The sequence below is a fragment of the Thalassophryne amazonica genome, chromosome 1, assembly GCF_902500255.1.
Source record: "Thalassophryne amazonica chromosome 1, fThaAma1.1, whole genome shotgun sequence".
NCBI lineage: Eukaryota > Metazoa > Chordata > Actinopteri > Batrachoidiformes > Batrachoididae > Thalassophryne > Thalassophryne amazonica.
The window spans coordinates 139,285,927-139,313,062 of record NC_047103.1 but is presented as its reverse complement, the minus strand read 5'-3'; the positions used below and the strand labels follow the sequence as shown (position 1 = coordinate 139,313,062).

At 41.1% G+C, this 27,136-nt stretch overlaps 1 long non-coding RNA gene across 1 annotated transcript; it reads left to right on the top strand.

The window, feature by feature from the left end:
- The first annotated feature begins 2,522 nt into the window (after nucleotides 1-2,522).
- LOC117520469 lies at nucleotides 2,523-23,640 on the top strand. Its single transcript, XR_004563659.1, has 4 exons — nucleotides 2,523-2,734; nucleotides 3,051-3,055; nucleotides 18,216-18,221; nucleotides 23,629-23,640. It is a non-coding gene; the product is annotated as an uncharacterized LOC117520469 (long non-coding RNA).
- The last annotated feature ends 3,496 nt before the right edge of the window (nucleotides 23,641-27,136 follow it).

The window sequence follows — 27,136 nt, the reverse complement described above, 5'->3', positions numbered from 1 at the left end:
GGCCGAAGGTCAGATGATATGACTAGAAAGTCGATCATCGACATCCGGCTCAGGGTGTCCTGGTGCCATGTGCACTTATGGACACCCTTGTGCTCGAACATGGTATTCGTGATGGACAAACTGTGACTAGCACAGAAGTCCAACAACTGAACACCACTCGGGTTCAGATCGGGGAGACCGTGCTTCCCGATCACCCCCCTCCAGTTCTCACTGTCGCCACCCACGTGGGCGTTGAAATCCCCCAGGAGAACAATGGAGTCCCCAGTCGGTGCGCTATCTAGTACCCCTCCCAGGGACTCCAGGAAGGTCGGGTACTCTGCACTGCTGCTCGGCCCGTAGGCCGAGACAATGGTGAGAGACCTGTCCCCGACCCGAAGGCGTAGGGACGCGACCCTCTTGTTCACTGGAGTGAACTCCAACACTTGGCGACTGAGCTGGGGAGCAATAAGCAATGTGACCCCAGCTCTCTGCCTCTCCCCGTGGGCGACGCCAGAAAAATGAAGCGTCCAGCCCCTCTCCAGTAGTTGGGCACCAGAGCCCAAGCTGTGCGTGGAGGTGAGCCCAACTATCTCCAGTCGGTATCTCTCAACCTCCCGCACAAACTCAGGCTCCTTCCTTATATATATATATATATATATATATATATATATATATATATATATATATATATATATATTTCAGAAGTGGGAGAACTTGCAAAACCACAGGGTGTTCAAATACTTATTTTCCTCACTGTATATAAGTGACATTTACGCAATCAGAGCAGGAAACAACATATACAAGAAATATAGTTACTACATAATATTATAGGAGATAGCTCCTGAATCCTAAGTGTTCATAGGGGAGAAGATTGTAGTATACATCTACCTAGTCTGTAGACTTGTTGTAAAACTAAATTATAGCTAGTAGGCTAAGCTATAAATATGGTTATGTTATTATAGAAACAGAAGCTATGATGTAATATGTTTTAGGTTTCTATCTAAAGTTAATCCTGCTAGCTAGATTATGGATTGCTACTATAGGAAGACAAATTTCATACTCTACATGCTTTCTAATGGAAACCCCAAACTTAGAAACTATTTATTGATATCTATTAAAGAATCCTTTAAACTGATGAACCATTAAAAGTCTACACCATGTAAAATAAAAGTGCAAATCCTGAAAGTAGGCTAACTATAGCCAGATGAGCTATCATTAATTTAGCCATTAACTAGCCTAGCGTACCTTGCTAGCCAACAAAGCTGAACAAAGCCAGTGACTGGCATATAAAGCACAAAACTGCCGCTTCACCCTACAATAATGATCATAACAACAAATACATAAACCAACAAAAGCAACCAAAAGTGTGTATTAACATTAGCTTCCCAAACAGAACTGACTATGTTGTTAGCTATGACAAATGGTGCTGCAGCCGGCTAGATAAGACCTCATGACCTTCTTCATGTGAGGCAACAGTGCTAACCACTAGGCCACCCTGCTGCCCTCCATGCAAGATAATTTAATATAATTTAGTTGGGACTATATATATATATATATTTTAGATGGAAATGCTACCCATAATTGAATTGAGTTCATCCACTGAGTCAGTTTTTTTGAGTGATACATTCAAAAAGCTGACTATTTGGAGTGGATTCCATCTAATAATATCTTCAATTAAATTCTCCAATTAAATTAAACTGCATTATCTTATATGAATGTGTTTTATTTGAGTTGGGGCTACGTATATTATGAGATGGAAATTCTGCACATAATTGAATTGAGTGCATTCAAAGAGCCATTTTTGAGTGTATGTAATCTAAGCACAATGTAGGGTGCAGGGTTCAAAGTAAATAGTTGTATTTATTTGCTTAATTACTTATGTGTCTGTTTTGGACATATCTGTGCAATCTGTGGGAGGAAGAGATTAAGACTCACCCACACCCAAAGAGTAGGTGGTTTAATAGCATAGGAGGTGTGAAACCAATGTGTAGACGTGGGTTTGATTCCTGGCTGTGCTATGCCTGTGTTCTTGGACAAAACAGTTCCCCTGCATTGTTCACCCATCTGAACATGCATACCACCCTGCACCCCCACCCCCACTATATGGGACAACATACCTCCTACCCCCATTTCAGACATGTAACTATTTTTCCATCCATGACACTGAAGCAAACTGTTGAATAATTATTCTACAAAGACATCAGGACATCAGTAATCTACTAGTACCGGAATGACCAAGTAGAGTTAGTCCATGGGTTAAATAGGTTTTCTGTACCATTAAGATGCAAAAACAACACTTCAAATCCAGCCTCAGTGTTCTGTGGCTGACACAAGGGTCATCCCAGGGTGGCAGCTGTAGCCAGGTAGGTGTCAATGAAAAATTACAAAGGGGTCAAAATTGAAATTTGCTCCAGTCCTATTGAAAATTATACCACATTAATTGCATGATCATAAATATTCCAAAAAGCTATAATTTGGACTATGTGTGACTGAATGTTATCGGGCAAAAACAACTAAAAGGTCAGTTTCAGTTTGTACAGGGGTCAAAAGTTAAAGTTGCTTTTGACAAAAAGTGAGGAAAATGATTGGTTGAACTAATAGGATTAATAAACTGAATAGTTTTGATTGTGTTGAAAGCTTGGTCTCCAAAGTAAAAGTCAAACAAGGCCAACATCGATTGGATTCTATAACATATGACATGTTACCCCATACGTTGATAACTAAGCATGACAGATGATGCCAAACTATTCCTTTTGTTTTCCTAAAGTGTTATTTTCTATTCTTTAAGTGCTGTTTTGCCATCTTAAGTGGTATTGATTAGCTTAGAATTGTCTCCTGGCTCATGGACAAAGTATATAAATCAGCCAGAAAAATCTAATTAGAGGACAACATAAAACTGAAAAAGACATCTGAATAAGAGTGACAAAGTGACAAATGTTGCATTTATATTTGCTAAATGTTGCAAACTTTGTGTGTGCACAACAAAAATTACCTCGTTTTTGTAGTGTTCTTATTTTTTCCTAGTTGCTACAGTGTGAATGATGTAGTGCCACCTAGTGGTGAGGTTGCAGATTCAGTTATGTCTTTTGTCATGATTTTTTTCCCCCCTTCTTGTTTTCACTTTTCTGGAAACTCAATCTTGTTACCCTGCACTAGCAAAAATTAATCAATGTGCAGGGCAGCAGCCAATGTTTATGTATTCTTCTTTCTTTCTTTTTTTTTTTTTTTTTGCTAATTCTTTCGGTTATGCTGAAAAAATTGTGAAAGACAGAGTAACTATGTTCCATTTGGATTACAGCACTGAAAAAACAATCAACTTAAAAAGCGTTACAATTGGTAAATCCTGAATGAGTTTTGTTTGAACTTGACTTAGAAACTTAAGTTCAAACAACTTAATTCATTCAGGTTTTAGCTATCGTAATGCTTTTTTTTAAGTTGGTTCAACTATTGTCTTTATCAGTGTGTATCTACATGAGGGGGCCTCCTCCCATGCAGATATGAAAGGCTTATTCTAAGCTTATGAATCCACTTCAATTTGTTGTTGCAGTCTCTACGCCAAATGAACAGATGATGTGAAAGTTATATTCTATTTCTGCTACTAAACACCCCTAAATCATACATGCTATAGCTTTAATACACACCAAGGACCTGGGAAAATACATTTATTCATTCATTTTCTACACCTGCTTACTACAATCAAGGGTCACAAGGGGGAGCTAGAGCCTATCCTAGCGGTGAATAGGGTGTGAGGTTGGGGACAGTCTGGGTAAAACGCCAGTCTGTCGTAGGGCCAATACAGGGGAAATACAAAAAATATTAAAAAAAATCATAAATATAGTATTCTATGGAAGTGGTAACTCTCAAGCAGTACTGTGCCAGATTAGGCGAGTCATGGAATTTTCTCTACAGTTATGACCAATACACCCCAATCCATAGGATGTTTTTCCGTCCAGCATATCTTGCTGTGACAATCAATCAAGCATCAATTTCAGAGAACCAAAAGATCCAGGATCACACTAGAATGTCAACATCTTAATCAATTCAATTCATTTTATTTATATAGTGCGAAATTACGACAATACTGCCTCAATGCGTTTTTTATGGGTAATGTCTAACCATACTAACTCCTCTGAGCAAGCATACAGGTCACAGTGGTAAGGAAAAACTCCCTCTGTTCTGCTTAAGGAAGAAACCTTAAGCAGACCAGACACAGAGGGGTGACCCACTGCTTAGGCCATTCTAACAGTTCCAGAATTGCAAGCAGTTACAACAGTTAAATTGCATAATTGTTCAAAGTCCAGTGTAAGGCCAAGTCCACAAATTAGTCCCATATCCTTGCTACTGGTAGTCACACTTCTGGATGTTTTAGTGGAATGCGGGGGGTAGATTTGTCATCCACCATGTGGTGCTGGTCACACCTTGACCACTTATCCAGCCATGAGGCGCTCGTCTTCTCCAGTCTCGGATAATCCGATTATCTGTACACACAGTAATCCACACATGAAGAATAGCAACTTGGTGACCTGTACATTTGCTAAAAAGTTGTTTCAAAAGGACCCTTTCAAACAGAAGAAGTGTTTCTGGAATATTAATATTAAAAGCAGTTACTTTGTCCAACATGTCCACTTTTTCAGAACTTAAATCATTCTGTTAAGAAAAAGAACAACTGAAGTTTATCTGCCTTGAATAACATCTAACTCCATGCTCGCTTGTTTGGCAATAGAAGAAACCAGGCTACTGCATGCTGGCGAGCCTCCATGCCTCTTTCCTGCACTCTTTCAAGAAGGAGTAGAGCACATATGGCCCCCTGGGCAGTGTGGATGGGTTGCTGCAATCAGAGTGGGAGGACACGAGCACAGCAAGTATCCCATCTGTCAGTGTGTCCTATCTCTCGAAAATGGATTAATAATGTTCGGGAAGAGAACAGCGAGCAGAATAAAAGCATCATAATTATCTATTTGAAAATGATGGAATTTGCGGGGTGCAGGACAATTTACAATATGTGGTCTGAATGGTCCGTTTGAGGCTTAAGCTGCCTACCCTCCCATTTCCACATTTGTTACTGTTTGAAAGGAAGTATTTGAATGCATAAACAGTCACTGCACGTGTACGTTAGCTGCTCATTCTGAAGCATATAGAATGTCTAACAGCCCACAGTGGGAAAATTTAGTTAAAAATTTCTTTTCAGTTCAGCTTTAATATTGTTTTGCACATTCACTGCCGCAGTAATTTAATTCAACATGAACTTGTACAGCACTAATTTAATTACAAAAGTTCACTTTTTCTGTTCCTGTGACAAGTATTGTGAGTCTCTTGCTGACTTTTGGACTTCTATGAGTTTGAAGACAGTATGTTAAAGCAGTGCACGAGCTACACTCAAGCAGTTCATAACTTTAAAATATAAAGCAATGCTAAAATACCCTTGGCCATATGAGCATTGTCTTCCTTATAATTTGTAGTTGTTTAAATAGTATCCTAGAACAAGCTCTCTCTCTCTCTCTCTCTCTCTCTCTCTCTCTCTCTCTCTCTCTCTCTCTCTCTCTCTCTCTCTCTCTCTCTCTCTCTCTCTATATATATATATATCCCACCCCTGCCATATTTCTCCATGTATTGTAGAGTTGCGTCAGGAAGGGCATCCGGTGTAAAACCTGTGCCAAATCAACATGCAGATCCACCTTTGCTGTGGCAACCCCGAGTGCAAACAAGGGAGCAGCCGAAGGGACTTACTAAATGTTGTTATTGTGGTTTATGTTAGGTTAACAGTGTTGTTAGTGTTACTGATATATTGTGTTTTTGTAGTTCAATTTGTTTAGTCAGTTTAGTTAAGTGTTATGTTCTCATTACCATGAGTGAAAAGCCTCTTGCTTTTGATCAGTCGTGGGCACAGCTAACCAAAAAGTTAGCTTTGATAACAGATAACCAGGTAACTGAAAAGTTATCTTTTATGAAGCTAAACTGATAAACCACTCAAGAAATTATCAGAAGCTACAGCTAACCGATAACTTTCAGTATTGTCTCCGGTACACTTACAATTACTAACAAGCTAATTTTGAGTTTTATCACCACGATCACTTCTGGTAGCGTCAAAGGTGACCGTAAACCCAAAACAAAGAATCGCTCGCTTGCATGCAAAAAATACATCATTACTCCTGAACAGCATATAGCAGTGTTGCTGTGAGGCAGAGGTCTTGGAAGATAAAGCAGTTTTGACTTATGATTTTGATTTATAAAATGAATTAATATGGATAGAATACTCCATTAATGTAAATTTTGTCATTTGTACAAAGTTAAAATGTAACATATCTTTTAATTTTAAATAATGCACTAATTCTGGTGTTTTGTAACAAACACAGACAGATGCCAAAGGGATTATGAGTAAAATGTGCCTCCACTAACACGGATTGGTTGACTCATTAATTCTATGTAAAAACCAACACGTTAATGTGAGGTGTTTACTTGGGTTGAGCCGGATACACGTTCCCACGAGTATCTGGTACGGATACAGCATTTTTAATGAGCACGAGCATGATCCGAGTGAAACCCGTCAACATCTGTACCCGTGCTGAAGGAAAATCCTGATTGGCTAACTGACTGTCTTCACACTCTGTGATTGGTCAGTCACACACAGTGCTTGCACCTCCCTACACAGACATGTCTCTCTGCAACTTCTCACACACACACACACACACACACACACACACACACACACACACACACACACACACACACACACACACACACACACACACACACACACACACAGGAACTGATCTCTGTCTGTGCTTGGCTCGACTCTAGCTCACGTTGCTATGTCAGTACGCCATCATTTTTCTTCAATTCACCTCTGTTTTGGTTTGTATGGTATTTAATAGTGACTTGGTGAGCTTCTTTCGTAACGTATGTGGTGCATTTGACAATACAGAGGTGAAAGCGGCTCATGTTGCGTCGCTCACTGCCTCCACTCCAGTGTTTTTTTTTTTAACCGTTTGTTTTCTGGCTGGTGATATAAGTCAGTTGGAAAACTTTTCTCGAAGTGAATGCGGTGCTTTTGAGAAGAATACAGTGAACAAGGCTGACATATTATTAGTATTGTTCATGCATACTTAGTTCATAATTTCCTACTACACTGAAAGTCAGTTCTGAGGCTGTTCTGTTATTCATTCATATCCTTAAGAAAATTCATGTTCTGAGTTCATAAAAAACTTGTTCTGTAAATAGTTCTCTTACTTTTGTGATCAAAATCATTGATTAGAATCTCAATTTTGAGGCTGTTCTGTAAATAGTTAATTTACTATTGTGATCAAAAACATTGAACGTCAATTCTGAGGCTGCTCACTAAATATTCTTTCATACAATTAAGAACATTCATGTTATGAGTTCATAAAAAAACTTGTTCTGTAAACAGTTCTCTTATGTTTGTGATCAAAATAATTGATTTGAATCTCAATTTTGAGGCTGTTCTGCAAATAGTTTTCAAATAAACAATACATATAGCAATTTCTGATCAATCCATATCAATTCCAGACTTAAAATAATGTACAGATGTAAGCACCAACCATTTCCTGGTTAAACCATGCCCACTTCCAGTTTAGGCCCCGCCCATTCCACGTACAGATACAGATAATTTAGATGGTTTAACAGATGGAGATAGTGGTGTACTCGCTCATTCCTAGTGTTTACATATAAATGTGCTTTTGTAAAATATGCCTTTTTTTTTAATTTGTAAAAAAAAAAAAAAAAAAAAGGCTTTTGCAAAAGCCAAAAGTCAAGTGATTAGACAACTGTCTGATATAACCAGGGTCATAATAAATAGAACACTGCCATCTACTGGCGCCCAGATGCTCAGACCCTAACCTATAATCCTTTGCGCGCCAAAGAGTTGCTGCATTATACACTCAACAAAAATATAAACGCAACACTTTTGGTTTTGCTCCTATTTTGTATGAGATGAACTCAAAGATCTAAAACTTTTTCCACATGCACAATATCACCATTTCCCTCAAATATTGTTCACAAACCAGTCTAAATCTGTGATAGTGAGCACTTCTCCTTTGCTGAGATAATCCATCCCACCTCACAGGTTTGCCATACCAAGATGCTGATTAGACACCATGATTAGTGCACAGGTGTGCCTTAGACTGCCCACAATAAAAGGCCACTCTGAAAGGTGCAGTTTTATCACACAGCACAATGCCACTGATGTCGCAAGATTTGAGGGAGCGTGCAATTGGCATGCTGACTGCAGGAATGTCAACCAGAGCTGTTGCTCGTGTATTGAATGTTCATTTATCTACCATAAGCCGTCTCCAAAGGCGTTTCAGAGAATTTGGCACTACATCCAACCAGCCTCACAACCACAGACCACGTGTAACCACACCAGCCCAGGACCTCCACATCCAGCATGTTCACCTCCAAGATCGTCTGAGACCAGCCACTCGGACAGCTGCTGAAACAATCGGTTTGCATAACCAAAAAATTTCTGCACAAACTGTCAGAAACCGTCTCAGGGAAGCTCATCTGCATGCTCGTCGTCCTCATCGGGGTCTCGACCTTACTCCAGTTTGTCGTCGTAACCGACTTGAGTGGGCAAATGCTCACATTCGCTGGTGTTTGGCACGTTGGAGAGGTGTTCTCTTCACGGATGAATCCCGGTTCACACTGTCCAGGGCAGATGGCAGACAGGGTGTGTGGCGTCGTGTGGGTGAGCGGTTTTCTGATGTCAATGTTGTGGATCGAGTGGCCCATGGTGGCGGTGGGGTTATGGTATGGGCAGGCGTCTGTTATGGACGAAGAACACAGGTGCATTTTATTGATGACATTTTGAATGCACAGAGATACCGTGACGAGATCCTGAGGCCCATTGTTGTGCCATACATCCAAGAACATCACCTCATGTTGCAGCAGGATAATGCATGGCCCCATGTTGCAAGGATCTGTAGACAATTCTTGGAAGCTGAAAATGTCCCAGTTCTTGCTTGGCCGGCATACTCACCGGACATGTCACCCATTGAGCATGTTTGGGATGCTCTGGACTGGCGTATACGACAGCGTGTACCAGTTCCTGCCAATATCCAGCAACTTCGCACAGCCATTGAAGAGGAGTGGACCAACATTCCACAGGCCACAATTGACAACCTGATCAACTCTATCGGAAGGAGATGTGTTGCACTGCATGAGGCAAATGGTGGTCACACCAGATACTGACTGGTATTCACCCCCAATAAAACAAAACTGCACCTTTCATAGTGGCCTTTTATTGTGGACAATCTAAGGCACTAATCATGGTGTCTAATCAGCATCTTGATATGGCACACCTGTGAGGTGGGATGGATTATCTCAGCAAAGGAGAAGTGCTCACTATCACAGATTTAGACTGGTTTGTGAACAGTATTTGAGGGAAATGGTGATATTGTGTATGTGGAAAGAGTTTTAGATCTTTGAGTTCATCTCATACAAAATGGGAGCAAAACCAAAAGTGTTGCATTTATATTTTTGTTGAGTGTACATTACATTATACGAGGTCTATTAGAAAAGTATCAGACCTTATTATTTTTTTCAAAAACCATATGGATTTGAATCACGTGTGATTGCGTCAGACAAGCTTGAACCCTCGTGCGCATGCGTGAGTTTTTCCACGCCTGTCGGTTGCATCATTCACCTGTGAGCAGGCTTTGAGTGAGAAGTGGTCCAGCCCCCTCGGCAGATTTTCATTGTCAGGAAATGGCAGAATGATTTGGGCTTTTTTTCCATCAGAATTTTTTTAGAAACTGTTAGAGACTGGCAGCTGGAAACCATTCGAAAAAATTTATCTGGCTTTCGGTGAAAATTTTACGGGCTTCACAGAGAATAAGGAGTGTTACTACAGCTTTAAGGACGGCTTTAAGGACTCTCGGCGCGCCGCGCTCTGTGCCACCATCGAGAGCCACAAACCACCGGATCATTTCTAAACGGATGGCTCTGTGGATCCGAGACCGTCATGTGCACTTTCTCTGGTTATCACAAGAGCTGGACATTAGCCATTTTCCGGCAGATTTCACTTTTAACAAGAGATTTTGTCATGGAAAGCCGAGCGGAGGCTTCGCACGTCAAGATCGATTTGCTGATGGAGCCAGACAAAGGAACACCTCCGTTTTGGTCTGACAGGACGGCTTTGAGATGGCGTTCAGACAGCTGTCGGTGGTTTTTCCATCGAGTGATTATCCGAGAAATTGTGGATGTGCCTGGGCATTCCAGAACATGTCCCGTGAGGCTTCATCATGGCGTTGCTTTCCGCCATGCGGCACCGCCGCGACGCGCGGAATTCCTCCGCACGTCTGTCTCAGTGTCCCGAAAAAGTGCTGATGTCCACATCTTTTCACAATTCTTGTGCTAGTCAGACGACGTCCCGGATAAAACACAGCGTCCAGTTTGGAAATGAACGGCACATTCCACTGTTACAGGAGTTTTTGTCATGGAAAGAGGAGCGGAGGCAAAAAATGACATATTTACACATAAGATCCTTCTGAATGTAGTAAAGAAAATCTGCAAGCCCAGATCTGTCATTCAACGGAGAAATCTTCGTTTAAAAATGACTAATTTACACCTAAAATTTAGCCTTCGGCAAAACTGTCAGCACATCCGGGACGATGCCGAGACGTCAGAGAGAAGACCCTATCCCAGCATGCATTGCGTGCACCAACTGTAATTGGTGGATTTACGTCAATCTGCATCTCTTACAAAAGCACCTTTTTATTGTCTTATACGGAAGGATCGACTTTTTTTAAAACTTCATATTGTCTTGCGGTACGTTTGGTGAGTATACATTTCTTTTATTTTTGCTTTATTTTTGCAAAGAATTCAAGTCATTAAAAGTCTCTCAGTGGCCACGGAGCTCTGCGGCTCCAATTACCGAGACTGTGCGGCGCTGCGGATTTGCCGCAAGAAGTCTGTCCTTGCGGGCAACGGGTGTCACCAGCCGCTCCGCATCAAAACAGCGAGCTTAGTCTCTGGACTTGTGCCAAGTTGGCCGCACCTCCATTCAGTAGACAGGGAGGTGGTGTCGGCTGCAAAGCAGACACAGGGGCGGTGTGAGCTGCACGTTACGGCATTTACCGAGCCCGCAGACTCGGTAAGTGCATCGGAGGCAGTGAGAGCAAGGCGTCAGGGTAGAACGTCACCCGCTGTCGATGTCGCCGCTGATCTGAGCATGCAGAGCTGTATATCGCATTCATTGCAGCTTACTTTTGGATGCTGAAACCAAGATGTGTACGAGGTCTGTTAGAAACGTATCGTACCTTTTTATTTTTTCAAAAACTATATGGATTTGATTCATATGTTTTTACGTCAGCCAAGCTTGAACCTTCGTGCGCATGCGTGAGTTTTATCACGCTTGTCAGTTGCGTCATTTGCCTGTGGGCAGGCTTTGAGTGAGCACTGCTCCACCCCTCTTGTCGTTGTTTCATTGCGAGGAAATGGCGGAATGATTTGGGCTTTTTTTTCCATCAGAATTTTTTCAGAAACTGTTAGAGACAGGCAGCTGGAAACCATTCGAAAAATTTATCTGGCTTTCGGTGAAAATTTTACGGGCTTCACAGAGAATAAGGAGTGTTACTACAGTTTTAAGGACGACCCACAATGGCGCACGGCGCGCCATGCTCCGAGCCGCCATCGAGAGGCAGAAACCACCACATCATTTCTAAACGGATCGCTGTGTGGAGCCGGGACCGTCGTGTGCAATTTCTCTTGTTATCACAAGAGCTGGACATCAGCCAAGAGATTTTGTCATGGAAAGCCGCGCGGAGGCTTCACGTGTCACGACCGAATCGCTGATGAAGCGAGACAAAGGAACACCTCCGTTTCGGAGTGTTAGAGGACAAGTTGGGACATGCCTATCTCAGCTTTCAGTGCTTACCAGTTGAGTGAGTATAAGAGAAATTGTGGAGAGCTGGGCATGTCCCAACTTGTCCTCTAACACTCCGAAACGGAGGTGTTCCTTTGTCTTTTTTTTCCACAGTCGTGGAAAAACTCACACATGCTCACGAAGGTTCAAGCTTGGCTGACATAAAAACATATGAATCAAATCCATACAGTTTTTGAAAAAAATAAAAAGGTATGATACTTTTCTAAGAGACCTCGTATAACAGTAACATTACTAACAGATAAAATCAATTTCAATGCGGGATCGGACTGAAGGCACTAGTGCTCCGTCTTCTCCCTCACATCACTGCAATGTCCTGGATGTACAAACAGTTTTCGTGGAGGGCCAAATTTTAGCTGCAAATTTGTCATTTTTAAATGAAGGTTTCTCTACTGAATTACAAATTTGGGCTTGCAGATTTACTTTACTGTATTCATAAGGGTCTTATAAATACATATCAGCTATTTTTTTCTGAAATCTGACCACATTTATTTCATTGCAGATCTACTTTAAAGAGCAAACAGGAAGCAAGTGCAGCTCACAATGATTCCAATTGAAAATAATGGAGAAGCAACCTCAGCTTCTTCTGGTATTTTTACATAAAACAAACACAATAACTGCATCTGTAAGTCTTAAAATTGGTCACAGGATCCTTGATCTCTGGACATGAATAAAAATGAATAAAATCTGTACATGGTCACTGGATCATTGATGTACATGATGGATCCTTGATCTCTGGACATAAATACAAAAATAAAATCTGTAGCTTTTGTCAAAAGCATTTCCTTTCAGATATTAATGGCATAAATGTAACTCCATAGCCTCTGAGCTGAGCTCAGGATGTAATTCATAAAAAAAACAAAAAAAAAAACACAGGATGTCTCATTTTGGGGAAAAAACACCCGGATTTGGTTGGTTATAGTTTATTGATTGTATTCTAACATTTTGAAAGAGGTGTCATTTGATTTAAAATGGCAATATGCTCTGACGTTATTAATTCCAACCGAAATCTGCGCGGCTCTTTGGAGCTGCGCACTTAGTTACACAAAACAGAGCATATTACTATGATTATTTCCTTTACCTGGTGGACAACTTCAGTTTACACACCAGTTGGTGCTCAGGCCAGTGGACTCACCACTTCTGAAACAGTGGGTCAAAGCACTGCTCCATTGCTTCAAGCTTCAAGCAGACCCACGGCAGTCTGCAATCAGAGAAATAAAATAATCCTTTTCTCGATAAACACCCTCAAAATGACGGCTGGTTCAGTGTTCTGAACTGTCCGTGTCCGTGGTGCATTCAATGTACCCCTGAAAAAAATGATGCAAGCATGCACCAAGCAATGCAACACGATTCAAGCCGTCAATTGAATCGATGCACACTGAATGAATTGATGCACTCACATTGCGCATGTTTGTATCTAGATACTGATTTGTATCGATTAATCTCCACATGCCTTGTGCACCAGTGATCCTGGGAGCTGTGCTGTCTGGAGCATTAGCACCTGGTAGGGCCACTCTTTGCAAATTGGTCCCAAGTAAGGAGACAGACAAAGGATCATCCAGTAGACTTTTTATGATTGACACAGAAAAGACAGTGTCATGTCGCCCAGATTCAGGAGACCGGGACCGCCTCATGGAGGTAGACCTGGTGTGGGAGCTTGAAGGCGAGTGCCTGGTGGCCAAATCTGCAATCGTGGGACTAGGTCGGGCTCAGCCTGAAAAACCAACATGGTGTCACCTTCATGTGGGCTGATCACCCGCAAGTGGAGTGTCTGGTTCAGTGTGGTTTGGGCAGTAGCCCACATGAACTGACATTCGGTTGTGGTAATGACCTCTTACAATGTGGGATGTTACCTGTCCAGTGGAGATGGCTTTGGAACCAAATTTCTGTAGAGGGGCTAGGCTCTCTCTTTCTCCAGAGTTGTTCAGGGTGACATGCCGAGCAGGTGTGGGAATACTCACACGTTCTTGGCTGAGTGCCATAATTTTGGAGTTTCCCTGGTTAACAAGAGGACTGCCACAATGCTATGTCATCTCATCTCAAATTCTTGTCTGGCTGTTGTTTTTCCATATGCACCAAACAGCAGCTCAGAGTATCCAGCCTTCCTGGAGACTCTTAGTGGAATTAAGTTGACTCCTTAATTCTACTGGGGGACTTCAGTGCACACATGGGCAACAATGGAGAACATATGAGAGGACTGACTGGGAGGAATGCCCCCCCCCCCCCCCATCTGTATCCAAGTGGTGTTTGTTGTTCTGTGCTCATCATGGATTGTCCATAACGAACACCCTGTTCAAGTACAAGGGTGTTCCTAAGTACACATGGTCCCAGAACAATCAAGGACAAAGATTGATGATGTAATCATGTCATCAGACCTGCGACTGTGTGTCTTGGACACTCAGAAGAAGACAGGGGCAGAGCAGTCAACTGATCCCTACCTGGTAATGAGTAGGGTCACGTGACAGGGGCAGAGCAGTCAACTGATCCCTACCTGGTAATGAGTAGGGTCAAGTGGCAGGGTAAGCCACAGAACCGACTTGGAAGGTCCAAACACATAGTGAGGGTTCCTGGCAATGTCAGTTGGAAGAGATTGTCCAGAGGGCTTTCAACTTACACCTCTGAGGAAGCTTCTCCCACTTCCCGATGAAGGCTAGGACATGGAAGTGGAGTGGTCAATGTTTAAGGCCGCCGTTGCTTAGACATTTGCTTTGAGCTGTTGCCAGATAGTTGTCGGTGTGTGTCGTGGCAGTAACCCAATAACCGGAGTTACACAGGGTGAGAGGTGCTGGGCCAGTGTGGCAATACTTGCAAGTTCCTGTTTGAGTTCTGTTATGGCTGAGGTGGTTCAGCGTCTGGTGAGGACACCCCCTGTTAGTCTCCCTAGGGAGGTCTTCCAAGCATGTCCAACTGGGAGGAGGCTCTGGGGAAGACCCAGGACATGCTGGAGGGATTATATTTCCCAGCTGGCTTGGAAACACCTCGTGATCCCTCTGGAAGAGTTACAGGACTTGGTCAAAGATAGGGAATTGTGGGATGAGCTTGGTCTGCTTCCACCATAATCCAGATCCGGATAAGTTGTAGAACATGAAGGATTTTTTTGTTGTTGTTGTTTTTACACTTAAACCACCATAACACAACAGTACAGTTTTCAGCCATAAACCAAATACTCCATAAACCAAATAATTTTCAGTCCAAACAGCCAAATCCACTGAGATTGTTTACCTCATTTCCTCCCACTGTTTTCTACCCATTAAAGCCAGACATCCATTTTCACTTGTGGCTCAGATGAATCCTTTCTCGCTTCAGTTTTACTGTGTCTGTGCTGAGTAAAGAGTCCATTTAATAAGAGCCTGAAGACCTTCTTTTGCAACGCCAGTTCATTCAAGAGTGCACCTGCCCTGATGAAAGCCATTGGATTTAATAGGCAGACAAATAATCAAACAGCTTTCATTCTGAGTGTAGTGAAACAGATTTTTTTTTTTTTTTTTTTGAGGTCATAATGCACAATCTTCACTTTAAATATGAGGTGAGTATTTGTAGTGCCCACGATGGTGCATTAATGGAAGCAACAGTTTTTCATTCTCAGTTAAAGAATACAGTGAAATGTTCAAAGTCCGCTGGAGGGGTCTGTAATTACTGCTTATTACATGAACAGCTAGAGTCCTGAAAAATCAGCAAGCGACACAAAATTAAAATTCTAAAATGCAATTTAGGTCATTGCAAACAATTGGCTGAAGCCCATGACTTTCAGTTTATTTACCGCGCTGAATATAAAGCAATCTGTGTATAAATGGTGTTTCCGATCAAATTATTGTAGCAGTTGAGGAAAACATTTACTGCCCACTTATCTTTTCTGAATGTCTCACATCAATTGTTGAGAATTTGCCATAGGCAAAGTCAGACATATCAAATGTATTATAATTTTCAATTTTGACAATGGCAAAATTTCATATCTCTCTGCGTGGGAAGCTGCCCACACTGAGCACACATCAAGATCTGAGGGCTGCACGGCGATAATTCGGCATTGCATGCAAAACAGGGAGTACTGATGACTTCATCTTTACATTTCAACAAGCCAGAGGAAACCACACATTTGTTTTATACATTACATTTGACTGAGCAGATGTAACGCCTCATGCATTTCATTTCACAGTGTGACCTTTGATCTCTCACCAGGGTCCTCATATGTAAAGGCAGTTTTTTTTCTTTCACTTTTTTTTTTTATTTAAATATCAGTGCAAAAGGTTCCAGGTTCAAATCCCACCCCTGCCACATTTCTCCATGTAATGTGGAGTTGCGTCAGGAAGGGCATCCGGCGTAAAACCTGTGCCAATTCAACATGCAGATCCACCTTGGATTTGCTGTGGTGACCCCAAGTGTAAAAAAGGGAGCAGCCGAAGGGACTTACTTATGTATAAACAGGACATGGACTGAATAACCAGTTAAGTTTGAGTCAGATTCAGATCTGTATTTTATTAAATTTTTTTCTCACGCCCATTCCCGATTCATCTATGTTGTCAGATTGTGAGATTTTTGACAGTTATAAAAACAAGTGGCACACTTTGAAGAGTGCATTAATCCACAACATGTCTTGACCATATTAATTAGGGATTCCCAGTTCAATCGCAGTGATCAGCATTGGGTTGAATCAAGGCATTTTTCTGATTGAGATAGATAGATAGATAGATAGATAGATAGATAGATAGATAGATAGATAGATAGATAGATAGATAGATAGATAGATAGATAGATAGATAGATAGATAGATAGATAGATAGATAGATAGATAGATAGATAGATAGATACACACTAGCAGGATGATGTCTGGGTTTCAGATTTTAGAGATATTTACAGTATAACTGCATTGCCTTTAACAGCATGGTTGTTAGGCAACCAATGCTTTGATTGTCTCTGATGAAAGCCATCAATTTTTTTTTTTTTTGATGTGGTTGTGGCAGGGTGTGTCTGTGTATACAGTTGTGCTCAAACGTTTACATACCCTAGCACAATTTTTGCTTTTTTGACAACACAAAAACTATTTTTTTTTAACTCATGGTTAGTGGCTGGGTGAAGCCATTTATTGGCAAACAACTGTGTTTCCTCTTTTTAAATCAAAATGACAAGAGAACTACCCAAAAGAACATGATCAAGAGTTTACATACCCCTGTTCTTAATACTGTGTGTTGCCCCCTTTAACATCAATGACAGCTTGGAGTCTTTTGTGGTAGTTTGTGGACGAGGCTCCCTGATGGTAAAGCTGCCGCTGAATATGTTTCAGACTTTATTTACATCAATTACAAAGAAATACAAACAATATGGCACTCTATGGTAAATTTGCATGGAGTAGACAGTTCTCAAAAACTGAGTGACTGTGCAAGAAGTAGAACAGTGAGGAAAGCCACCAAGACACTCAGACAACCCAGAAGAAGTTATAGGCTTACGTGGCTGTGATTGGAGAAATTATGCACAGTGCAAGCTTTGCATTTTGTATCACCGGTTATCCATCTTCATGATGAAGTGGTATCGAGGAGGATTTAGCTACAAATTGCCAGAAGGTACATCTGAGATGCAAGCCTGGAGTTGATCTGTTTTGGTGAAAGAAAATCCTATTCTGTTCTACTCCACTATGAAGCTAAGAGTAGTGATGCTTGTCCAAAACTACCACAAAAGACAAAAGCTGTCATTGATGTTAAAGGGGAAATACTCACGAACCAATTGTAGCGAATATCACATGCCTCGCACAACCCAGTCAAGCATGAAAGAGTGGTGATAGGAGCAGACTTCAATGGGCATGTTGGTGAAGGGAACAGAGGTGATGAGGAAGTAATGGGTAGATATGGTATCAAGGATAGGAATGGGGAAGGACAGATGGTAGTTGAAGAGGATGAAGAGTGGAAAGGCAGTCGGTCCAGATGACATTCCAGTGGAGGCATGGAAATGTCTAGGAGAGATGGCAGTAGAGTTTCTAACCAGATTGTTTAATAAAATCTTGGAAAGTGAGAGCATGCCTGAGGAGTGGATACAAAGTGTGCTGGTTCCTATTTTCAAGAACAAGGGTGATGTGCAGAGCTGCAGTAACTACAGAGGCATAAAGCTGATCAGCCACAGCATGAAGTTATGGGAAAGAGTAGTAGAAGCTAGGCTTAGAAAACAGGTGAAGATCTGTGAGCAGCAGTATGGTTTCATGCTGAGAAAGAGCACTACAGATGCAATGTTTGCTCTGAGAATACTGTTGGAAAAGTACAGAGAAGGACAGAAAGAGTTACATTGTGTGTTTGTGGACTTAGAAAAAGCTTATGATAGGGTGCCAAGAGAAGAGTTGTGGTATTGTATGAGGAAGTCTGGAGTGGCAGAGAAGTATGTTAGGGTAGTGCAGGACATGTACAAGAATAGTGTGACAGCGGTGAGATGTGCAGTCGGAATGACAGACTCATTCAAGGTGGAGGTGGGATTACACCAAGGATCAGCTCTGAGTCCTTTCTTGTTTGCAGTGGTGATGGACAGGTTGACAGATGAGATCAGACAGGAGTCCCCATGGACTATGATGTTTGCAGATGACATTGTGATCTGTAGTGAGAATAGAGAGCAAGTTGAGTCTAGTCTGGAGAAGTGGAGATATGCTTTGGAGAGAAGGGGAATGAAAGTCAGTAGAAGCAAGACTGAGTACACGTGTGTGAATGAGAGGGAGCCCAGTGGAATAGTGCAGTTACAAGGAGTAGAAGTGGTGAAAGTAGATGAGTTTAAATATTTGGGGTCAACTGTTCAAAGTAATGGAGAGTGTGGTAGAGAGGTGAAGAAGAGAGTGCAAGCAGGGTGGAGTGGGTGGAGAAAGGTGGCAGGAGTGATTTGTGACCGAAGAATATCAGCAAGGGTGAAGGGGAAAGTTTACAAAACAGTAGTGAGACCAGCTATGTGGTATGGTTTAGAGACAGTGGCACTAACAAAAAGACAGGAGGCAGAGCTGGAGGTGGCAGAGCTGAAGATGTTGAGATTCTCTTTGGGAGTGACAAGAATGGACAAGATTAGGAATGAACATATCAGAGGGACAGCTCAGGTGGGACGGTTTGGAGACAAAGTCAGAGAGGCGAGATTGAGATGGTTTGGACATGTGCAGAGGAGGGACCCAGGGTATATAGGGAGAAGGATGCTGAGGATGGAGCCACCAGGCAGGAGGAGAAGAGGGAGGCCAAAGAGGAGGTTCATGGATGTGCTGAGAGAGGACATGCAGGTGGTTGGTGTGACAGAGGAAGATACAGAGGACAGGGTGAGATGGAAACGATTGATCTGCTCTGGCGACCCCTCATGGCAACAGCCGAAAGACAAAGAAGAAGAGTGTGCATATCATGAATGCTTGGTCTTGTTGGATTTGTGAGAATCTACTGAATCTACTGGTACCTTGTTTCCCATGTAACAATAAGAAATATACTGAAAACCTGGATTAGTCTTTTTAGTCACATAGGACTACTATTATTCTGAACACTACTATAGGTTCATACAGCCTTCATTTGTTCTTTGCAATATTTTTGCATTGTCCGTTTTATTTTAAGGGTTTGCGGATAATTCACGATTTGCAGCAGGTTTACTTTTTGGGGCTCAACTACATGAAGGGGCCTGTCTTTACACCCCCATTGATTAATTTCAGCTCCCAGTGAGCATTTTTCTCTTGAAAAGATTTTTAACTAGAAAGCTACATTCATATATATTATTGAAATGCCGGTGATGTAAATCTGTATGAAAAGTGTCTGTCTTATCAACATATCAACAAATACACTGTGAAAAAAAATACAAAAACACAAGCTATATTCATTGAAGACTGACATCCTTCCCTTGGCTCCATGGACAGAGCTGCTTCTAGGACACTTCTAGTTAATGAATTAATAGATTTAGATGACTGAAAAAGGGCTCTTAATTTTAAAAATACCATATTTTCATAAATAAAATATAATCAAGTAACTTGTGAGTGTAACTACAATGTGATTTCACATTTTTCCCAATGTAAATTGGTATAATTATAGGTACGTATCTTTTGTAATCTGATTATACAATCCAAGTACGTGTTACCCAACTCTGCTGTAACAAATATAAATGGTTATATCTGATCATTACCCATTGTATTATTTTAAGGGCAATATGTATTTTTTTTCAAAATTGCATGAACAAAATTCACATTTGAAGTAATATGGCAGGTTCAGAGTAATATTTATGACTATGTTCCACTTGATGGCCAGTGGTAATTCAAAAGCAGACTATATTAACATCAGAAATTAAGATCATTTAGGACCATAGAATGCAGAAATTAGAAATTTGAATAGACGATACAAAAATATGAGTCAGAACTGGAGGTTATTTATTCTGCATTATTCCATACTGACAAATAACCTTAGTGTCTAATTTAAAGGCTAATGTATCCAAATGAATTAAGGGAGAAACATAATAATTCACCACATTAGCAAAACTGCCACAATGGTTACAAATCCCATTAGTCTGCATTTACTCATCATCGGGGTGTCCAGTGCTGAAATGCATTTCAGTTAACAGACCTTTCAGAAATATTACGGGTTCAGTCACGAATTGTATTATACACCATTACAAACATCATATTTTTTTGCTTTTTGAACTTCACAGTAATGCACTTGAGGGTGCACTTGGAGACGACATGTGAAGGCATGGGTAATGGTAAAGGTGGGTAATGGTTAACTGTTTGTACCTCTGGAAACCAATAGTACTTTGGTGTGAAGGTGGTATCTTTGTCTTTGCAATCCAATGTGGCAAAGAATGTGATAAAAGCTACATTTGTCAAGACATTGAAAATTCTTAGGAATGAATGAAATTATCTGTCCTCTTTACCACGTTTTTAACTGCTCACATACATCTGGTTTTCTTCCTAACACTTGAATCAAAGCCATTGATGTGCCTGTACACATACATACACCAGTGTCTGTTTTGGGTATATGACAAGGTAATGGAAAGAGCCATTGTCAACATTGTATGAAGCAAAATGGAAGATGCCAAAAAGAACCCATGTGCAGTCAGTATTTTTGAAACAAAAATTTCTGACTTTTATTTTTCAAAATTCAACTCGGAATACAGTGTCTCAAATTGTCCTACCTCGGTGTCATTTTGTCGCAATTTGAGTTGTAGGCGGACTTAATTTTAAGTTTTATACCCATTTTTAGGATTTGCTTTTTTTGGTACCATTTTCTGATTAAATAAAAATTCTACATTGTTAACTATAATTAATTAATAATTCAGTTATTTCTTTTAGTATAATTGGCAGGCCGATTGCCGGAGGGGGCTGTGCACCTGTTTTATCCTAAACATTCATTGGTATGGTGAAATGATTTTTGTGCATGATCCCCTACACAGGTAGCTGATTGTTGAGGACCCCAGCAGCTGAAGAAAGCCAATGGGGGTTCCATGTTCCACCTGGCTGTGGCAGATATATTGCTATTTAGAGATTAGGAGTAGGCCATCAAACAGGCACAAAATTTTTCAAATTGCAGCATCACGAAACTTTGAGACACAACATACGAGGGCTGTCAATAAAGTATAGGTCCTTTTTATTTTTTTCAAAAATTATATGGATTTCATTCATATGTTTTTACGTCAGACATGCTTGAACCCTCGTGCGCATGCGTGAGTTTTTCCATGCCTGTCGGTGACATCATTCGCCTGTGAGCACTCCTTGTGGGAGGAGTCGTCCAGCCCCTCGTCGGAATTCCTTTGTCTGAGAAGTTGCTGAGAGACTGGCGACTTCCACTGTTAAAGGAGAATTTTTTAATGAAAGACGTGCGGACGGGCCGACGCAGTGCGGCAGCACAGGAAAAACACCTCCGTGTTGATAACCATTTGTAAAATCCAGGCGGCTTTTGATGGCTTTCAGTGGAGTGAGTATATGAGAAATTGTTTAACAGCTGGACATGTTCCAACTTGTCCTTAAGGCTTCCAACAGAGGTGTTTTTCCTGTGGCGGAGCGTCGCGGGACGCTGCAATCCGTCCGCACGTCTTTCATTAAAAAAATCTCCTTTAACAGTGGAATATCCAGATAAAATGCTGAAACTGACTTCTTCTGAAACTTCTCTGTTCTCTCACGACGTCCTGGATCAATAGAGCCTGAAATGTGGAGTTTTTCAGCTTGAAACAGGCCGATGATGGCGCCTGAGAGCGCTGCACGACGTCTCGCTCCGTGGGAAGTCCTTAAAGCGACAGTATCACCTCAAAATCTCTCATCAGCCGTTAAAATTTTCACTGAAAACCAGCTTAATTTTTCGAACCGTGTCCACTTCGATGTGTCTCACAGGTTTAGAAAAAATTTTGATCAAACAAAGCGCCAGTCTCTCAGCAACTTCTCAGACAAAGGAATTCCGACGAGGGGCTGGACGACTCCTCCCACAAGGAGTGCTCACAGGCGAATGACGTCACCGACAAGCGTGGAAAAACTCACGCATGCGCACGAGGGTTCAAGCATGTCTGACGTAAAAACATATGAATGAAATCCATATAGTTTTTGAAAAAAATAAAAAGGACCTATACTTTATTGACAGACCTCGTATACACTATGTTCCAGTGTAAGTAGGGATTTATTATATTATTATTATTATTTGGTTATTTTATTTACTACTCTGGTAGGAACTGCGACTTATACACTGGTGCAACTTATATAGTGAAAAAAAAATCACACATTTGTTATTAATAGTGCTGCAGCTATTGATTATTTTAGTAATCGAGTATTCTATTGATTATTTTGGTGATTAATTGAGTAATCGGATAAAAAGTACTTTTGCTTTTTTAAACAACATTAATAGTCCAGGGCTCTCCCTAAACAATGGCACAATGTCGCTGTGCCACCACGCAGATTGTCAAATTTAGTGTAACCCTTTTTGTTTTCCTGGGTAATTATTTATTTTTTCACATCTTTACAAGTTTTGATCTTTCCCGGTTTCAGGAGCTCAACCCTCCCCTGACACCGCACCACAAGCACAGGCAGTCGGTGTAATCCTCAGTCCATCAGGCTGCACCTGAACGTGAGCAAAGCCAGTGAAAAACTGGGCTCTGGCAGGGGAGCAACAATTTACCCAAACTGACGCCAACAATTTACCCAAACTGACTCCAAATGACTAAATGTAGTACTTTTATTTATTTTTGGAAATGCACTCCGTTCTCAAAACAGCACATGAAGCGCCCTCCAACCCTCCCTCTGTCTGTCTGTCTCTTTAGAATGCTGAAACAATAAACAAGGGATGTTTATATTTGTGAGTACTGGCAATTTCCTTTGGGGGGGAAGGGTGGCAGAGGCAAATACAACAGACTCTGAACTTTAAGATCTGATGTTACGAGCCCTGATGAGGCAGCAGTGCATCACGCTGTATGACTGCAAAGGCGAGTGCCCATTCCTTTCATGTACCGTTTTGACAAAGGAGCGGATTTCCGAAAATAAATGAAAGTACTTAATTTAGTCATATTTGAAGTCAGTTTTGCATTAAATATGCAGTCTATTTCAGATGATAAGCGTGGTCCCTCTTTATCTTAAAAGGCTTTGTTTTACTCTTGTGTTTCACGTTGGAAAGCTGTAGCTTCTGCTGCTACAGATTAGCTCTTACACGGCTTATGCGTATGCTCTAGTCTTCTTCTGTTTTTTTTTTCTGGTGGACGTTACAGCACCACACACAGGCCTGGCATATGTACTACAAAGTTAAATGGAGCTTCGAGGGACAGCATTTGCCTCAAACTTTTTTGTAATTGAATTATTGGAGTTACTCAACTAATCATTTCAGCCCTCGTTATTAATAATAATTACATTGATGATTTATACAGGCCTTTCCCAGGAATCAAAATAATTTCTAATACTAAAAGAATAAATGTCAATAACAGTAAACTACAAAAAATAGCAAAAATTCCAAATTAAAGAGCTGATAACACAGAAAAAGTGCAACTTGTTCTCCAGAGCAACGTCTACTCCATCCATCCCTCCATCCATCCATCCATCCATACCCACTTACTCCAGTCAAGAGTAATTTATACTCCACTGCGATGCAAATGTGGGTTTTTCTTCTTCAAGAGGCATTTTTTTAACAGGTACGACTTAAACACTGGTAAATGGTAAATGGACTGCATTTATATAGTGCTTTTCCATCTGCATCAGATGCCACATGCTAAAAGCGCTTTACAAATGATGCCTCACATTCACCCCAATGTGAAGCACTGGTGTAACGTATAGTCTGGAAAATGTACACTTGTATTTACAAAATAAAATCAAATCTAGAGAAGAAATGGGCCGGCTGATGTGGATTTCTTCAGTATTGGGAAAATGACAGTACTTGAATTCTTTGCCATTTCTACTCTGCTCCACGTAAAACTTCATGTTAGCCCACATTTAAAGCATTTTAAAATTCCATTTCCTTAAGTGATTCTTGTGTGTTCATGTTTGAAAAAAAACCTGTGGTCTCATGCAGAAAGTGAAAGATTTCCACACTGTTTTGTTCTCTTGCCTAACAATCCCTGCTCCTCATAATGAGATGCTTTAGTAGAGAAAGGTCTCAAAACTGGCTGTTCATGCTGTGCACTGTGTGTAGGCCAGGTGTCATCATTTTACCCCAGTGTTCAGAGACAAGACCCCTCACCGCCACCAGCTCCTGTCCTCTAATCTCTATGTCTTTTGCCTTGTAAATGTTGCAGAGAATTAAAATGTTCTTTTGACACCCTTTGAATTGCATAAATACCTCCAGCATTTCCGAGCTTAAGGTCAAGATAAACATGTTTAAGCGTATTAAAGAAAACATATCCAAATGTACATTGAAAAGTTATTAATTGCATACTGTCACTTTCACATATTCAGGTAATGAGGTATTGTAAATGTTCTCTTCTTGACAAATGATTATAGCACCTGAATAAAACTTCCCACACTGCACAAGATTTGGTTTAAAGGGATTTTAAGTTAATGTGTTGCATATATGCACTGCAATTAAAGCTCTAAATTCTCTGCTTTCTCAAGCACCACTCATAATCAAACTGACAAAATATGGTGAATAACACAAAACTCACATTGGGACTTGGCACCGTAGTTAACAGTGCTAAAAGAAAGTTACTCACTGAATCTGTCCCTTGTCACTTGTTCAGAACAAACCTTTTTTGGGTATGTGGTCAAGACAGGATATCCACATCAGTATGAAGATGATAATCAAGCACATGTAAATGTGCTACAACCAGTTGGGTCCACTACTTTGGAAGAATGGCTGTCATTAATCCTGCACCATACCTGACAACTTAAGGAGGGCTGAAAGAAATTTTCACAATCAACACGGGCATGAGTACAACACCAGCTGTAATGTGCAAATGCTGTTCATGGCAGTGTGAATACAGTTGCTGCCACACATTCGCTAAAAGTGCTGAATCCACTTAACAAACCAAATTTTCACAGTTTTCAAATTGCTTTTTTTTTTTACAAATGAAAAAATGACATATTTACAAATACAGATTTATTTGTAAAACCCACCACACATTTCAGTAAGTTGTGTGTTACCGACCAACCAGCCACTTGTCAGGAAACTAATTTACCTGTAATGCACTGCAGCATGTGTGTCTAAATGCTAAAACCTTCAAAATTAGTACATTACTTTAAAACTAAAACATAGCTTATATTGTCACTTTGTAAAATGACAGAGGTGACAATAATTTCAGTAACTTGTGCAAAAAAAATGTTTAAAAATGTAACCACAAGTCAAAACTGTCTGCCTGTGCATGACTTGTGTGATATGCCTGCAAGTCTGTATCATTTGAAGAGAAATTATCTTCCCCCCTCCCTCTTTCTTTCTGTCTGGTAGTCAGCTCTCCTCTACCTGCAGAGGATAGAGCTGTACCACTCGTAGCTGTCTGTCTGCTACAAAACATGTAACAGGTAGGCACTAAAATCTTTGCTTTCAGACTACACAAATGTTTTTTTTAACTGTTAAGCTTTAATTCTAATTTTTAACAGCTCATGTCGACTGTAGGTGGTGTTAGCTGGACAGAAAGTTGCTAAAATGATTAGGATGTACAAAACAAACAATAAAACAAAGCACTGAAAGTAAGAGCACAGAGCTGCTGCGTCTACATGTTACTACTCATTACGTTTGTCAGAAGTGGGATTCGCACCCACACCTCCAGGGAAACTGTGACCTAAACATGCCGCCTGAGACTGCTTTTCCATCCTGACATATGACATGGCAATTGATTCTAGTGTAGTGCCCCACTTGGCTGGCTCACCATACTGCTAGGATTTTGAAAATGTCCAGGGTACTCCTGACTGGTCTCCAGCTCTGTGGTGAACCATGAAAATTCATTGAGATTGCAGAGGTGGTGAAACAATAAATGACAGGGAAAGATGCAGGGCTCTGTGGCATCATAGCTGCCCTCCTCCATGCAGGTTGAAAGGCTGTTCTACTGGCATTGGAAGCAATCTTGGAATTTGGCAGCCAGGTATCATCTGCGAGTATGGAAGACTGGATTTGTTCTCTGAAAATCATAGTGTGATCACCTAAATGACAGCAACTACTTGGGCATAACTATATGTCTGAACATTACACTGTTCTCCAAAGGTTCATTTTTTACAGCAGTCATTACCATGTACTTGCCATTCACTGACTGGAATAGTCTGGCTGATACCTTTGCAAGCGAGCAAAGATCCATGTATTTAGGGCATGAGTGTTTCCAGTATTTCTATATGGGTGTGAGACCTTGATGTTAATGAGAGATCAAAGTAGTTAACTGAATGTCTTTATTGCTATGGCTTTCTGGAGGATCCTATGTGTACTGCTGAAATGATTGTGTCAAACAAAATGGTTACTATGGCAGACTCACTCATCATCGCTCATCTTCAACTGCTTTTCTGGGTTTGGGTCACGGTTGCAAAACTCCAGCAGAGGACCCCAGATTTCCCTTTCCTTTGCAACATTGACCACCTCTGACTGGGGGATCCCGAGCACCCTGGAGGAGACTTTACCAGGGAGCCTGAGTAGTGTGATGCCCTTGTAGTTGGTACACACTCTCTGGTCCCCTTTTTTAAAATATGGGGATCACCACCCCAGTTTGCCACTCCTTAGGCATTGTCCCAGACCTCAACGCAATGTTGAAGAGACATCTCATCTAAGACAATCCCTCCACACCCTCAGCCTTCAGCATTTCTGGATGGATCTCATCAACCCGTGGGTCCTTGCCGCTGCGGCCTTGTTTGACGACCTCAGTGCCTTCCACCAGGGAAATTGATGAAAATCCTCCATCAGCTTC